This window comes from Sarcophilus harrisii, chromosome 2 (assembly GCF_902635505.1).
Source record: "Sarcophilus harrisii chromosome 2, mSarHar1.11, whole genome shotgun sequence".
Classification (NCBI taxonomy): domain Eukaryota; kingdom Metazoa; phylum Chordata; class Mammalia; order Dasyuromorphia; family Dasyuridae; genus Sarcophilus; species Sarcophilus harrisii.
The window spans coordinates 355,209,115-355,226,669 of record NC_045427.1 but is presented as its reverse complement, the minus strand read 5'-3'; the positions used below and the strand labels follow the sequence as shown (position 1 = coordinate 355,226,669).

Sequence of the window (17,555 nt, the reverse complement as noted above, 5' to 3'; positions counted from 1 at the left end):
TTTTATCTATCTATCTGAGTGTGAATGACAGGATCTAGATTTGCTGAAGTTATTCTTTTTTTTAATAACTAAAAAACATTTTAATACACATTGCTGTATGAATCATGTGGGAAGAGAAAAATCAGAGCAAAAGGGAAAAACCAAGAGAGAGAGGGAAAAAAAAAACAGAAAGATCATGTGTTGATTTACATTCAATCTCCATAGTTCTTTTTCTGGATACAGATAGCATTTTCTGTCCAAAGTCTATTAGGATTGCTTTGGATCCGTGAACCACCGAGAACTAATTCTTTCATAGATCAACATTGCACATTCTTGCTGATATTGGGTACAATGTATTCCTAGTTCTGCTTGTTTTGCTCAACATTAGTTCATGTAAATCTTTCCAACCCTTTCTAAAATCAGCCTGTTTATCATTTTTTATAGAATAATAATATTCCATTATCTTTATATATCACAAGTTTGGAGTAGCAAGACTCATTTTCTAATTCTTTGCAAAAAAGAGATGCTACATATATTTTTACAAATGTGGGTCCTTTTCTCTTCTCTATGATTTCCTTGGGATACATAGCCAGTAATGGCACTGCTGGGTCAAAGAGTATTGTACAGTTTTATAGCCCTTTGAGTAGTGTTCCAGATTGCTCTCCAGAATGGTTGGATCATTTCACAACTCAATCAACAGTGCATTAGTGTCCCAGTTTTCCCCTATCCCCTCCAATGTTTATCATTATCTTTTCCTGTCATCTTAACCAATATGAGAGGTGTGAGGTCATACCTCAGAGTTGCTTTAATTTGCATTTATCTAATCAATAGTGATTTAGACCTTTTTTTTTTCATATTACTATAGATGGCTTTAATTTCATTATCTGAAAATTGTCTTTTCATATCCATTGACCACATCAATTGGAAAATGACTTGTATTCTTATAAATTTGACATAGTTATTTATAAATTTTAGAAATGAGAGCTTTATCACAAATACTGGCTATAAAGATTTTTCCCAGCTTTTAATTTTTAATTTTGTTTCTGTTGGTTTTGTTTATGCAAAGACTTTTTAATTTAATGTAGTCAAAGTTCTCCATTTTGCCTTTCATAACGTTCTCTGTTTCTTCTTTGGTCTTAAATTCCTCCCTTCGCCAAAGATTTGATAGGTAAATTATCCCTTGCTTTCCTAATTTGGTATCATTATGGTATCATTCTTTATGCCCAAACCACTTACCCATTTTGACCTTATTTTGGCATGGGGTGCAAGAAGTAGGGCTATGATGAGTTTCTGACATATTATTTTCTAGTTTTCTCAGCAATATTTGTCAAATAATGAGTTCTTATTTGAAAAGCTGGAGTTTGGGGTTTTATCAAATAATAGATTGTTATGGGCCTTGATTATTATGTTGGGTGTGTCTAATCTATTCCACTGATCCACCATTCTATTTCTTAGACATTAACAAATGAATCTGATGACTGCTGCTTTATAATATAGTTTTAGGTTTGGTAATGCTCAGCCACTATCCTTTGTATTTTTTTCCACTCATTCCTTTGATATCCTTTACTTTTTGTTCTTTTAGATGAATTTTATTATTATTTTTTCTAGCCCTATAAAATAATTTTTTGGCAATTTAATTGGTATAGCACTAAACAAGTAGACCAATTTAGGCAGAATTGTCATTTTTATTACATTAGCTTGGCATACCCATGAACAATTGATATTTTTCCAATTATTTAGATCTGACTTTATTTGTGTGAGAAGTGTATTGTAATTATGTCCACATAGTTCTTGGGTTTGTATGTCTTTTGCAGCAAGACTTCCAAATATCTTAGTTTGTCTACAATTATTTTAAATGGAATTTCTTTTTCTCTTACTGATGGGCTTTAGTAATCTAGTAAACTGGATGTGGTTACAAATTGATACTTTTGTCTATTTGTGAGAGGATCTAGATTTGCTGAAGTTATTTTTGACTAGGCATCTCTGAGTGACTCTCTTGTAAGGGACAAACAAATACTACAATTTGGAAGTCCCTTAAAATCACAAGTCTCAGAATTTCAGAGCTGGAAGGAGACTTAGAATCACAGAATTGTAAAAAATTTGTCAGGGGAGTTCTTTAATTCAGTAAGATAGGATTATTAATGAAGTAAAGAATAATTTATAATTTATTTAGCAAGCACTAAATTAGAGCTGGGAATTCAAAGAAAAGCAAAAGGCAATTCCTGCTTTCAAGATTTCACAATTACAGAAAGGTGAACCTCCCATATAAAGGTTGAGGATTTGTCCATCAACTCATACCTCTTTGGAAGATCAGGGATCCAGTTTCAGTTATTTGGAATGATTTAGTAGCCACATGTGGTGTTTTTCTTCTTTAGAATATAAGATGAAGGTTCTCCCTGGGAGCAGGTTTCTTGGGGAGGTTTTCTGGAGGCAGCCTTACTTTCAGTTTAAAGTAATAATCACCCAAACACAGCCAGGTGATAAAAGTTCAAACGTTTATTTTCTCCTTCCAAAATAGCCTGGGTAGCTTTAATAGAGGCCTCAGCTTTCCTTGGTTCTGAGAGCTCTTGCAGCTTGTCCTTTGCCTCTGCTTTCTTCTGCCTCTAGCCAGCATAAAGGATCTTTTGTCTCCTTCACTTGGGGCTCGGCTAGCTTTCTGGAGAGCCTTTCAGACCAGCTTGGTCTCAGTGGGGGAAGTGCAGGAGCCCAGCCACTACATCACTCACAGTGATGTGAGATAAAGTGAATCTGGTTGAGCCTCCGAAAGAGGGCTTCTCCGGAACTGACTTGATACTCCCCTCTCAATCTTTTCAGCTGAACTCCCGACTGAATCAGGTTCTTATATATCATCTCACAAAGGTTTACTCCTCTCCTCTGAGGGTGGGATTAAGGGAGGTGTGAATTCACAAAGTTACAAAGTTAACTTTGTGAATCTTCCATACTTGTGAACTCTAATGAGTACTTAAATACTTCTTGCTTATATGAGCTCTCTAAAGGTGTGAACACAAGTATTGTACCAATTCCACTGAGTTAACACTAGGATTCCAACAGCCACACAATCATTTTGTTGGACTATTTAGGTCAGATCTGTCTCTATCTTTTCCTTATAAAAGGGAACCCCTTTTTGGAGTTATCTAGAGGGAGCTGAGGATAGATCAAAGATCAAAGACCTGAAAGCAAACTCTGGTCCTCAGGGAATACTTGTGCACCTGCACAGACTCCAGGGACAAAATAACAAACTGATTTAACCTCTTATACTCCACCCCCTCCAAATGTCAGCTGTAAAGAGGCAGCTTTTATGCCTCTCTACTCAACCTCTCTACTCAAGACAAATCTCTTTGACTTTCATAATAATATAGGGGACCAAGAACTTTGCTCTTCACTATTACTGTGAATTATTCAGATGGTGTAAGTCCAGTAGTAAAGGAGATGCCTCTCTAGTAACCCACAGTTAGTTTTCCTGATGAGAGAGGTTCAACCTTCAGACTTTTACTGTGAGGTTGAAGATTTGTATGAGTCTTTAGGGTTAAGAAATATTGAGAGTTTCTTTTAAAGATTTCTCTTCCTAGGAGAGTCATAGAACCATAAATTTAGACTTGGATGAGCCCTTAAAGATCATTAAATCTAAATGCCTTATTATATAGATAAGGAAATTGAAGCAGAGGTTAAGTGACTTGCTCAGGATCTTTCTGATTCTAATTCTAGTGCTTCATCACAGCAGGATACTTCAAAATACTTCAAACTATAGAGTATCTATATATCTGGAAAACTATTTCCTCCAGGGACTAGGTCCTACCCTACGCTCCATTTCCTTTACCATTACCACCCCCCCTTTCCTTTGGAAAAGTTTATCTGCTATGAATTTTTACTTTGAGTACATATGGGTATTTAGACACCAGCTATATTTTGAAATTCCCTGAAAGCTCTGGGTGGGGCCAAATAAGCCACAGAATTATGGTTTAGGGGACTGCCCCCTAGATTGAATTTAGTCTCTTGCCTGTATACTTATGGGAATTACAGAACATTGAATGTCAGAGCCAGAACCCAGAGTACATCAGACTATAGGACTGGAAAGATCATCTTCTAGTCTTGATGAGATTAGGGTTCTTGGTGATCAGGGAGTTAAATGATGAGGTTAGTGGCAGGTTTGGAGTTCAGGGAACCAAATGAAGAGGTTTGGCTTCTTTAGATTCCTTTAGGATTTGGCGTTGGGTAGGGAATTGTGGGAACCCTTTCTGGCAGGACAGAGGTCCTTCTTAAAGGAATTTTCAAATCTGAAAAGCTAGACTGGTAAAAGAAGTTTATTATTAGCATTGGGAAGTTAGCCTTTACTATGAATGAATAGAAAGACTGAATTCCTTGGTGGCAAGGTCCCCAGCAGAGAAGTAAAGTTTCTAGTGGAGGAATCCTGGCAGAGAAATAAAGTTTCTAGCAGAGAAATCTAGACAGAGAGGTGTAAAGTCTTGTTGGGGAAAAAGGTGAGAAAGATAAAGAGAGTGTAATGTCAAAAGAAAATATCATTTCAGTGGGCAGAGGTTGCTGCTATGCCAGGAAGAGAGAAGTTCCTTGGCATGTTAGGTCCTCTGCAAGGACTGAGCCCCAAGTTGGCTCATTTTATAAAAGAAGCCTAGGCTAGCAGCTCTTGATGGGGACAGGGTGCAGCCTGGGCTGGAATCAGAACTGTCTCCGGGCTAATCTTCATCTCAATGAGAAGTTTAATCAGTAATGAGTGTTATCAATGAGAAGGGTACCCCTCTCTCAGGATAACAGAATGAAGCTGTTTGTCCTGTTTCCCTCTAGCGGGGTCTTTTACAGAGGCCAGGAGACTTTCTCCTTGAAGGAGTTTTCAGAGAGAGAGTCTCGAGGTCCCTCCTCTTCATTCCCCCTTTTCAACCTGAGCTCCTCAAGGTTACCATAGAGCTAAAACCGAAACCCAGATTTCCTGATTAGAAGAATAGAACAGGAGAGACACATTTTTGGTGACGATTGAACGACTCAATTTACATTTGAAGATAGGTACTCGCTGCAGATGGGGGGTATGTGTATATGAATCTTGAAATTTTTGTTTGAATAAATAATCAAATTTATATTTGAAGTTAGGTGCTTATTGATAGCTGTTCCTGGAAAACCCCAGAACAAAAAAGGATTGTAAAAAAAAAAAAAAAAAAATCCTGTAAAGCTTTATATACTGTTTCTGTTACTTAAATAAAATGGTGTCCAAGTCTCCAGTTCTTCAGTTCTCTCTCCTTTCTGACCTCTCTAAAGGTGTTTGAAAAGTTTTTTTCCCTAGCTTTCCCTCCTCTTCATATTGGATTGCTAGAGGGAAAGCAGAGACTTCCTTTTGTTCTCTGTCCTTGTGGTCTCTAGGACAACTGATTAGTACTAAGGAGACACAAAGACACCTACGTGGATACCGCACACAGACAGCTATACACACCGAGGCACAGGCACACAATAGATATAGGTATAGGCTAAAAAACAAGGAAGCTACACAACAGACACACATTACACACAATGGCCAATCACAGGCACCCATACTGACAAATAGAAGCAATATAGTCTCAGAAAAAAGAGATCTTCAAAAACAAAAGGGTGATGGTTTTCAGGATCGGGCTAAAAGCAATGGAGACGACACTTTATTCTGGGACTAGAAGGGCTTCTGCAGTTGTGACTCAGGGCTTAGAATTCGGTTTTAATGACTGCTATCAGCCAGCTGCCTTCACTACACTGAGGAATCTTGAAAAGGGAAAAGATTTGCAATAGATAAATAAATGATACAAGTCTCTAAGGCCTTTGAGAGGTATTCGACACATTAACGCAACGGTCCTCTCTTCCCACGGCTGTGACGGCGGCAAAAGTGAACCCTACGCCTTTCCATTTTCTGCCAGGCAGTTTTCTCTGTTTAGGCAAACAACTGCGTTAATCCCCTTTAGTGATACGCCCTCCATCTCAGCCGGCGCAGGATCCGGGGCTGGGATCATCCAGCCTTACCAGGACGCCTGGAAAGTGCGCACATGGTGACGAGGTTGGAGAAGGGGAGCCCTAAGCAGCGGGGAGCTGGGCTTGGCGCGTGCCTGCGCGTCCGACACTGCCTCCAGGCTGGGGCTCAGGAGGTGCGAGCCCAGGAAGTTCTGTCCCCAGGCACAACGAAGGCACGTGGCTCTGCTACAGGGTCACCTGAATCAGAGCATTTAAAAGCAGACCGGGAGGGGGTGGGATAACCCGGGGACGGAGAGGAGGCGTAGCGCAGCCCTGCCCAGCCCAGGAAATGAGTTTTGCTAGAAACACGCACTAGAAGGGAAAAGGAAAAGGAGGCTGGGTGGGGGGATAAGATTTATTTAAAAAAACATTTTCAAAATGACGCCTCAAACTGTCTAAATTTTATTGACACCTTATTTCCGAATATCGAAATATACTTAAGTTCACTCCCACCCAGTGAGCTTTCTCTGTAAACCAAAGATTTTAAAATCATTTCAGGCAAAACCAACCAACGCAATCACTGCTGAGAGTGTGTTTTGCTTGGTTTTGCTTGAAGTGTTTTTAAAATCTTTTGTCAGATTCATCGGACACATACATACAAATTATATACATACTTCATGCGATATTCCACACTCGCACTTTTCAGTGAAAGGTGAGATAAATGCATTCATCCAAGAAAACATCAAGTACTTCCGCACTGTGCTAGGGTGCTGCAAAATTTCGTTGGAAACGGTTCTCGCTTTTAACAGCATTTCGTAAGGGAGATGACAATAGATAACAACAATACCCAGCTGTCACATAAGTGCATTGAAAAGATAAAACATAAAATGCTGTAGGCAGTATCTGCAGGCAAGGATGAGGGTTGAAGAGGTGGGGAGGTGTAAATTTATTTTTAAAGAGTGGATAACAATTCTACGAGTAAAACAGAAGAGGGAAGACATTCTTGGTAGAGGGAATTGCCTCCCGCAGGAATGGGGGTTTGAAAATCCAGGATGTTCTGCCAGGCTAGTACTCCCATTAAGCGACTGAAAAGCATAAGGGTATGTGTATGGTATATATACATATGGTAGTTTGAATACTCCTTTTAGCTTTGTGTTCTACAATACGGTATGGAAGAAGACTGGGGGCTCATCTAGTGCCTCCTTTTCAGCTCACGGATCAGGAAACAGTGAATGTATCTTGGCCAAAATCACACTGGTAGTGCGGATGGAATTCGAACTCGGGACCTCTAATTCTCAGTCGGCTGTTTTCATTGCACCCTGCTACCACCGGGTGAAAAGAGGAACACCAAGGAGCACTTCCCGAGCCCAGTGCTCAGGGGCACTCTTCCGGGACCGCGCCAGGCCAGGGGAGACTTGGACTCGGGAGTCAGAAAACTCGGGTTCGAGTGCTGTCTCCCTAACTCACGGGAAGTCTTTTCCTCGGCTAGGCGTCTCCCGGCCATCTCGAGTCGGCTCGCTTTGTGCGCTTCCCGAGCCGCGCCCTGCGGGTAAGACGGTCTATCAGCTGGTGGCCTCTTCCTCCACCTCGCAGTCTCAGACGCTAAAGAGACTGCCCCCAGGTTGTCAACTCCCCTACCCACCCCGCTACCGCCGGGGTCAATCACGCTCAGCACAGGGAGTTGGGCGCCGCAAAGGCGTCTGTGCGCAGGAGCAGAGACTGACAAGATGACATCATCGGGTAGGGCTAGGCGGGGCGGGGACGCTGTCGCGGAGCATTATGGGCCCAGAGGGAGGAGAAGGGAGCGAGGGGAGGGGTATCGACGCCATTTTCGGCGGCTGACTGGGGAGCCGGGGACGCCGATCTCGGAGATTCGGGACGGGCCGGGCTACTTGCAGCTCGGGACCCCTTTGTCCGAGCCAGGTCAGGCAGGGGGACCCAGCGGAAGCCGGGAGCACCGGGGGCAAGGGGGCCCCGGGCGAGGATGCGTCGGGGCGGCGGCGGCTGCGGCTGCAGCAGCCGAACCTGCCTCCCTCGTTAGTGACTGACTGACAGACTGACGCCTCGACAGCCCTCCCAGGGTCCTCCAGGGGCTTGACGGCAGCTCCGAGCTCGGGAACCGGCGGTCCCCCCGGCCGGTCCTTTGTTTCCTGGCCTTGCATCCTTCGCCCCCGTGCCCGGCGCATCTAGGCGGCGGCCGGGGCGGCGTTAGCCCCCTCCCTCCTTGTCAGCCCGCGGGGAGCGCGGTCACCGCAGGAGCAGGACGGTGAGTGGCGGTGGCGGGCGGGGGGCTGCGGGCGCTGAGCCGGGGCCCGCCTGAGGGGAGCCCAGTGGGGCTGGCTTCCCCTTCCTCCTCCTCCTCGTCCAGGGCTCCTCTTCTTACAAGAGTTTGAAGGGTGACAAAGCCTTTTCCCTTCCCGGGGGCCGTGAGATCTAGGTGGAGTCCCGCTTATCTCCTCATCTCCATCCCTGCCCGGGACCCGCTGTACTTGGACTATGTACCCCGCATTCCCCTGGAGACGCTGCGGGTGGGGGTGGGGCGGGGGCTCGGCGTGGCGCCGCAGAGGGGGCGCACGGCGCTCCCGAGCCAGGGGGCTTTTCGGGTGACAACTGTCCAGGGTCCCCTTCATGAGGTGTTTCTTGTTGGCTTAGGTCCCAAAAATGGGGTGGGTGGGGGCCGAGCGTCAGCGGCCACCTCGATCCCTTGGAGTGGGAGGGACTGGGGGCTTGAGCACGGGCCCGGCCTGGGAGAGGGAAGAAGGGAGACCCGGCTGCCAGCTTCGGTTCTGCTTTGTCCGAGTTCTGGCCTCTTCCTTCCGGGTTCCTCCTCGCTGCGGTTCCGGTCCCCCCTCCCCTTCAGACCCGCAGACACCGCCCAGGGAGGAGACCCTGGACCAAGGCCCTGGGATGAGACATTTTATCAGCATTCCTGGAAGAAGGAAGGTCAACTTCCTTTCATTGGAGAAGAAAAACGGGGAGGGGGTTTGTGTAATTTCATTTTCTCCTTCTTTTAATTGATGAAGCATAATCGACCAGGCTTCTTGGCTCTTCTATTTGTGTAGCGTGTTTCCTATCAGAATGGGAACCTTCTCTTTTAAACTGAACTTTGTCTCGAATTTAGAGTATTCTTTTCAGTTATAAAATCTTGTAATAAAAGAAAACCCAACACGTTAGCATAGTGCTATTAATATATTGTAGATTAAATTGTAAATAATTTGTAAAAATTTCTACTATATTCTTTTTTTTCTAGTAGTTTTTGGTATTGGTAGTATTGAGTCATTTTTTATTGTCTCATGAGATTGAATTAAACAGTGAAGTATTTTCATGAGAATCTTTTGCAAAGATACATTTTGAGATAAATCATGAACATTTTTATTTTACAGTATTTCATATTTGTTCTATAAAATAGACCATATTAATTACTTCATTCCTTGGTCTAGTTAATTGTGAATTACATTTCTTGATCTTCTTTCCATAGGTGTAGGAATTATTTCCTTTTAATGAACATTTCACTGGAGGTTGCATGTTTAACCATAATATTTACAGATTATTCAGTATTTTAAATATAGTGGGAAGTTTCCGTCACTGTAAAATTTATTGAATTTCTTTAATAGCAAAGTGATTATGTGTTAATGTGTTGCAGACTGCAGTATTCTGCTTTGTAGGGTAAGTAATATAAAAACCAATTTCTCAAAGTCACTAAAGAATGCAACATCATTTCTGCATCATGTTGCAGTTGAAGTTTGGCAGCCTTGCTGTGTTACTTAGTGGTATGGAAAGAACTTGATATTGAACCTCAGATTGCTCATAGGATCATCTTCGGTTCATCAAGATTCTCTTTGGAGATTGTCTTTATAAAAAAATTGTTTTCATTAAAGAAGTGTAGAGACTAGTTTTGAACTAGTTAAAGGGATAGTTCTAACTTTAAGCATGGTTTTTAGGAGTTACATACATATCTATCTTTTGTATAAACTAATATTTTATGAAACAAATATCTTTATAATGCTAACTCTATTTTGTTTTTTTTTTAATTTTTTAAAATTAACAATAGCTTTTTATTTTTTCAAAATACATGCAAAGATAGTTTTCAACACACCCTTGCAAAACCTTGTGTTCCAAGTTTTTCTCCCTTCCTCCCTTCTTCTCTCCTCCCCTAGACAGCAAGTTATACAATATAGGTTAAACACCTCCATTTTTTCTAAACATTTCCACATTTATCATGCTGCGTAAGAAAAATCAGATCAAAAAGGAGAAAGAAAATGATAAAAGAAAAAACAAATAAGCAAACAACAATAGAAAAGGTGAAAATACTATCCTGTGATCCACATTTGGTCCCCATAGTCATCTCTCCAGATGCAGATGGCTCTCTCCATCACAAGCCTATTGGAATTGGCCTGAATCACCTCATTTTTGAAAAGAGTCAAATCCATCACAGTTGACCATCACATAATCTTGTAACTGTTTACAATGTTCTCTTGGTTCTAACTCACTTCACTTGGCATCAGTTCATGCAAGTCTCGCCAGGCCTTTCTGAAACCAGCCTGCTGAATTGGTTTGTTAATAGAACAATAATATTCCATTACATTTATATACCATAGCTTATTCAGCCATTCCCCAATTGATGGGCATCCTCTCAGTTTCCAATTCCTTGCCACCACAAAAAGGGTTGCTACAAACATTTTTGTTCACATGGATCTTTTTTTCCTATTTTATGATCTCTTTGGGATACAGACCCAATAGAGACACTGCTGGATCAAAGGGTATGCACAGTTTGATAGCCCTTTGAGCATGGTCCCAAATTGCTCTCCAGTGTGGGTTCGATCAGTTTTCAACTCCACTAACAATGTATTAGTGTCCTTGTTTAACCACATTCCCTCCAGCATTTATCATTATCTTTTCTTGTCATTTTAGCCAATCTGAGAAATATAAATTGGTACATTAGAGTTGTCTTAATTTGCGTTTTTCTAATCAGTAGTGATTTAGAGCATTTTTTCATATGACTAAAAATATATAATGCCTATTTTGGAAAATATTAAATATACATTTAAGTGCAATGTCCTGAGAATATTGAATATGAGGCATTAGCCTCTCTACTGAAACCTGTAACTTTTTAAAGAGGTTATTTATTGGCAATTTTGAAGTGTCCATTGTGAATGACAACAATATGATCTTTTTAACATATCTGAAATAATCCACTTCTGGGTGGGATAATTAAATGCCATCTGCCATTCCTACTTTAAAACTTTAGGATTAGTATAGTAGTTCTATTGGCTCTGTAGCCTTCTAGTTATTGTGCCCTTAATTTTCAAAAGGAACAATAAAATTAAAAGGTGAATTTCCACTGGTTGGCTTTAGTTTCAACACAAATTGAGGCAAATGAATACATATAGTTTGGATTAAAGCTCAATTTAGTAGGGTGCTTAGAATATTATCTAGAAGATTAATTTTTAAAGTGTGGTCTTCCCTGGGTCTTCCCTAAGATAACAATTATTTTCATGGTTTCAATATGTAATATTGATAGATGAAACCCACGTAAACAAAAGCTCTTTGGGGAGGTCCCTTATATTTCTTAAGAGTGTAAAGAAATCTTGAGACCAAAAAATTTGAGAATAGCTGGTCTAGAGAATTACAGTAGTTATCGCAAGTAGTTATATATTCACTTTTCAGTAGTCTTTTATTACGTAGTTATCTGCAAGGTATTATGCTAAGTGCAGGGGAAATATAAATTTAAAAAAACTTGATGGGGAGAAGACCCAACATATATAGTGATAAGCATAATAGGACATGGACAAAAGACATGAAACAATTTTTTTCTTCATTTGAACTATTCCAACAATTGACTTTAATTAGCTCATTGTCTTCCATTCTGTCTTCTATTCTTGTATTCCTTACACAGAATGACTTTCAAGGGCATCATAATCTGGTTTTATGTTTGTGATCACCTACTTAGAACTTTTGTTAGATTATTTCATCATTTCACCACAATGCCATGTTTTATGGATCTTTTCTATCTGTGTCTTTACTTGTAGCGTATAATCTTTTTCAGAATGCCTGTTTCTCTTATAGATATCCAACTTTTCCCTCTCAGATCAAGGCCCATCTTCTCCATTATAGAAGTTTTCATTGGTGATAGCCCCTTTTTCTGTCAGCACTAATAGGTCATATTAAAATTTAGCATTTGATAATGGCCGTCTTGAATTGTTTGCTATTATATGTAGTTTTGTTTGTCTAGCTAGATTGTAAGCTCTCTTAGGACAGGAACTATATTTTATATTTCTTTTTTAATTCTTATCTAGCTTCAAGCATTTATTAACTGATGATCTAAGTTTATGGTGGTTGTGTTTACTGCTTACATTTAAAATTTTTAACTTTCATTCTTGTCAAGTTCAATAGTAATTTTAGAGAAATTGTACATTTTAAGCAAGTAGAAAAATATTTTAAATGGAGATATTGATAGGGTTTTCCCCTCCAATTTTTTTGGTTGATTAGAAAATGAATTTTATGTTTAAAAAAAAGAAGAGAATTTGTCATAAAGCTATTTTGGTGTGGTATTTTCAGCATTTTATTTTCTTTGAAAAGTAAAAATCATTCATAATACCTTTTTTTAGTCTAGATAGTAGGGGACAACTCCTTAATTAAAAAACTCTATTCAACTTTAATAGGAAAACATTGACCTTTAAAAAGTCTATAACAGCTTCACTTATCTTCCTTTGGTTAGGAAAGGAAATTATGCTGTTGATGAATATTGTGAGCTTATCACATTAGTTTGCTGTCCTTTTTCATGTTGAAAGTGTTTCTGCAGTGAAACTAATACTTAGATTTGACATTTGAATTGTTCTGTCTCAGATTTTCTTACATGTAGATTGATGTATTTTTTTTTTGTACTGCTTATTCTCCAAGTCCTTTAAAAATGAATTACAGAGTTTACTGTAGTTAACTGTTATTTTGCAGATAAAGAAATGTAGTCAGAGCACATTGCTCTTGGAGGTTCACTTAACTTAGTTGAGCAAACATTAGAATAGGTAATTACTGCTTAGCCAATGAAACTTCATTCTTTATTCATTCACTGCATAGTAGTAATTAGCTGTTTTCACCAATGAAAATTAGATTTATCTTGGAAGAAGTGCTTAATAGAAATTTTCTCAAAGAACAAAGTTAGATTATTACTTTCATTTTAGAAATCTTAAAGTAGGTTGATACTATTAGAATTAAAAGCAACCTGTTTAGAATTAAAAGCAACTTGTGGAATTAGCACTTTGAATCGCAAAGAAAATGGACATTAAGAAAAAGAAGTTGCATTTGTCTATTTGAACAAACACCAGGAAAAAAAAACCTGTTTTAGAGCTGTTATTTGTAAATGATCTAATTTTCCAACCATCCACATATAAAATGAAATTATTGAGAGAAAATGCATTTCTTTTTTATGCTGATTGGAGATACAGAATTTAATTTTTATAAAATCTGTACTTTTATGTACACATACATATATACACATATATTCACATGGTTTATGATGTTGTAAAATAAGTGATTTTTTTGCATAGCTGTTTATTATCTAACGACTTTGTTGTATAAATTTTTTTGTGTTTTCTGGGTTTGTCTAAGAAATTTGTAATTGAAAATTGAAAGATTATTGTAACCTTAATTTGAAGATTATTGTTAATTTTGAGCCTTTTGAATGGTATACATAATTAATCAAGCAAAATATAAAAACAATGTAAGTATGTTATAATCAGCTCTTAACTGAATATTTTTTTAAAAATCATTAAAACTGGGGGAAAAAAGGGAACAACGATATATTTAACTGGAAAAGAGGGACTTTTTTTTTTTTTTTTTTAAATCTGTGCCCTTTTTTTAAAACCAGAGGGAAGGATCTGCTATTAGTTACTTAAATAATTGGTTGATTTGACCTGAATCTTAGTTTGTTCACTGTATTATTTCAGCCATGCAGGGTTTTTTTTTTGTTTGTTTTTTTGGACTTGAATCTTAGTTTACTGTATTATTTCACTCATGCATTTTTATTTTAAATATTTTTAATCCATAATTATAGAATGAAAAAATAGAGTAATTTGAAATCCTATTTCAGATGCTTTGCCAAATGCTATAGTAAAATGGGGGGAGAGGAGAGAGAAAAGGAAAAGGGAGGGGTAAATGCACTGAAATGAGCACTATTCAAAAACATAAGCTGAATACAAATTATTTTATGACGACTAGACATGGAACAGAAAATTGTCCATTTCTATTTTCCTGAACATCTTTCTCCCTTTCATTCTCAGTCAGCCCCCTTGGTGTGAAGAACAACAGGTTGATCATATGGGCTACAGTGGCTGGATTAAAGATTGTCAAAGTTTTTATGCTGTACTTCAGATTCCTGCTGTGTCTTATTTGGCACATGTTCCTTTGTATAGGCCACCTCTTTCTTTTCTTAGTGTATCTTTTTTATGGAGTAATATTGCATTGGCAGGTCACTGTTATTTTCTAATTGATGGATATCTACTTTGTTTCCAATTGTTTACTGTTATAAAAAATGCTATTATAAGCATTTGGGGGATGTTGGGTGCTTTTTTTTTTTTTTACCAATGAGTTCCTTGTATTGGAATGTCTGGGTTAAAGGGTATGGACATATAAATAATTTGGTTTATTTCCCAAATAATGATAGAATCCAAGTTTTAAGGAACTTAGCTTTTCTTGAAGATCCTTAGGGGGAGCTCATTATATCATGAGGCAGCACATTCTGTTTTTGCATAACTAATTTTAGTATTTCTCCCCTTATATCAATCCTAAATCTGGTTCTACAACTTCTACCTCTTGTTCCTTCTGTACACCTGGTACTGAGAAGATACCTTCCAAATCATGCATATCCTTTTTCCTATGCCCCCTTTCTGGTCTTCTCTGGGCTAACAATCCTAGGTAGCAAAAAAAACAAAAACAAAACCCACAACTAAAAATTACTTATTGAAGAAAAAGGTGCCTTAATTCTGTTTTAATCAATAATGTTTTAGTAAAAAGAATCCCATTTCAGATGTTTTGCCAAATGCTATACTAAAATTGGTCACAAAGGGGATTTTGAATTAGATAACTAGACTTTGAATTTTTTGCATACTTTTAAGTCAGTTGAAGCTGTGAGAACAAAATGACATGACCAAGAATTTTGATATTAAAAGAAATGCAGAACACTAAGGTCAAAGTACTGAAATATCCGATAGTGGAAATAAAGTGAACAATGAAAACCTTTGATTGAAGAGAACATAGGACTAGTCTAAAAGTGACAAGAAAAATTAAGCAAATTTTACAAATAGATGCCAAAGCCAGAGAATTTATAGATTAAATCAATAGTAATACAATATCAAAAGCTTCAAAATTTTTTAAAAAAATCATTATGAAGTAACTTTTCCCCCTTCAAGATAACTGACAACAATATGAAAGCCAATAATTATGGTAAAGCAATAAAAGCCATGTCCAAGGCATAAAAGAATGGCTTCATCAATAGCTGTTAGATTTCAAAATGGAAGTATTTTTTCTGAATATTGAAAATATTACAATCCAAAATTGAGTTACTTCACAGAAACAAAAAATATCTAAAATGGGCTACTTTTATTCTTTTAACTTAATGTTTTTTTAATATATGAATTTTATGCTTAAAAAAAGGAGAAATTCCTAGAATTTGGCAGCAATGGATAGATATTTAAACTAAAATTTCCCATTTTCAAGGTAGGATAAAAATGGATTATGGCATTTCAGACCTCCACCACTATCCTATTTCTTTGGGTTTGTTTTTTAAGTACTGTGCATTTAGACCTGGAATTTAAATAGTATATTCTACAAATTTGAAATAGACGAACTTGGTCACCTAACCAACAAAATGGAGGACTAGAAAGCTCCTCCAAATCTCTTGACCTCTTGAACCTCTCCAAAATAGTAATTATACACAAGAGGCAATTGCAGCTCTTTGTGGTTTAAGACTCCAAGAATTACAAGAGTCCTAAAAATGGAGAATTAGAGAATATTAATCTCTTACCCCTAGAATTTATTTACTCAATACCCCTTCCTAATTAGGCAGTAGGGCTACTTGGATCTTAGAGGTTTGCAGAATAATTCAACTATAATTCTGTAACATTCAACCTTACCACAGAAACCCATATTCCAAAGACAGGAATTTGCTAAGTCTGGGGATAGCCGGTTAATAAGTAATTGTTAGTGCTGCAAAAGAGTTAAAGCCAGATAAAGGAACAGGGAAAGAAGACAAGGAAATGTGTGTGGCTGTTTAGCATCCACTGAAGCTGAAAGAGCTCAGCATCCAACTGGGTCCATTTCTGTTCTTCAGAGGTTACAGAGCAGATAAAAACTTCTGAACTACATAGTTGCCCAAGATAGGAGGAGAATGAAGCTCTGACACCCAGGACCCAGAGAAACCACTGTCAAAGGGAAAGAGAATCAGAAGGTAAGCAATAGGAGAAAATGGAGAAGAATGGCCCATTTGATAAATATAACTTCTTACTTTTAACTTACTTAATAAATTATCAATCTCTAATGGGCTAAGAAACACACATATTTTTTAAAACAGAAGTAGGTATATCCTGAAAAGCTTAGGTAAGATATACCTACTCTGTTTTTAAAAAATTATTTAAAAAATCAGTACTTCTGTTCTTGTTATAAACTAGATTGCTGTGTGTTCTTAGCCCATTTTTTGTTTGTGGTATAAATGTCAAATCCTTTCTGTACTGAGCTCTTAGAAAGTTCTTTTTCTTGGCCCTTTTAGCTCCCCAATTAGAGATTTTAATAATAACCTAAAGTTAAAAGTAAGAAGTTATATTTATTTACCAGTTGGGCCACAGTCTTCATCTGGGCCCTCCTAGTTCTCTTTGGGGATTCATTTGCTTCCTGGCCATCATCTTAGTTCTGTGATCTTCCCAGTACCCTGTGAGGATCAGCTTGCCTCATGGTTACCTTCATTATCCCAGAACCTTTCCAACTCTTTTCCATTCAGGCCTCAACAATTGTCCCAGGGCCTTATTGTAATCCCTTACACTTGCTGTTCCCAGATACCATGCTTTGGCTTTTATCACAGGGTCTTCTCCAGCACTTCAAATGGCAGTCTCCTAGAACATGTGTTGCTAAGTCCCAACCTTAGGTTACTCTTACCAGTTGCCTTTTTTGCTCCTATTCATGTAAACGGAGCTGGAGAGAATCATAGAACTGGCCTGATTGGGTACACCATAAATTGACATAACTGGGTCCTCCCTTCATCTTTTATACTTTCCTAATTAATTTGCTAATCTTCTCTTCACAGCAACCTATCCTCAGAGGACCTTGATTTATACTTTTATGAAAAATTTAGGCCACTCCACCAGAATTGCTTTTTCTCCCCTTTTCTCACATCACTCAGACATTTCCCCCACTATTTTCTCCTTCACCCCTGCCTTTCATTTAAGAAGGAATTTTCCTCTTTGCCAAAACATACCCACCCATATCCCACTCAATCTTATTCCTTTTCCATCAAATTAATTTTACTTTCTAATCTGAAATCTCTTCCTGTCTCTAGCTTCTTTAGCTTCTTTTTTGCTGCCTACAAACATGTTCATGATTTCCTCACCTTAAAAAAACTCCTCACTTGATTGTATTGTCACCTCTAGATATCATTTTATATTCTTCTTCCT

The 17,555-nt window shown here is 38.4% G+C and overlaps 1 protein-coding gene across 14 annotated transcripts in view; it reads left to right on the top strand.

Annotated features, from left to right (window-relative positions):
* The first annotated feature begins 8,080 nt into the window (after nucleotides 1–8,080).
* The window catches only part of KLC1 (kinesin light chain 1), a 61,472-nt gene continuing 51,997 nt past the window's right edge, over nucleotides 8,081–17,555 (top strand). For all 14 annotated transcript variants that reach the window (XR_004232084.1, XR_004232083.1, XM_031953167.1 and 11 more), the window contains exon 1: nucleotides 8,081–8,164. The gene's annotated coding sequence lies outside the window, so the exon portion shown is untranslated. The remainder of the gene's footprint in view (nucleotides 8,165–17,555) is intronic.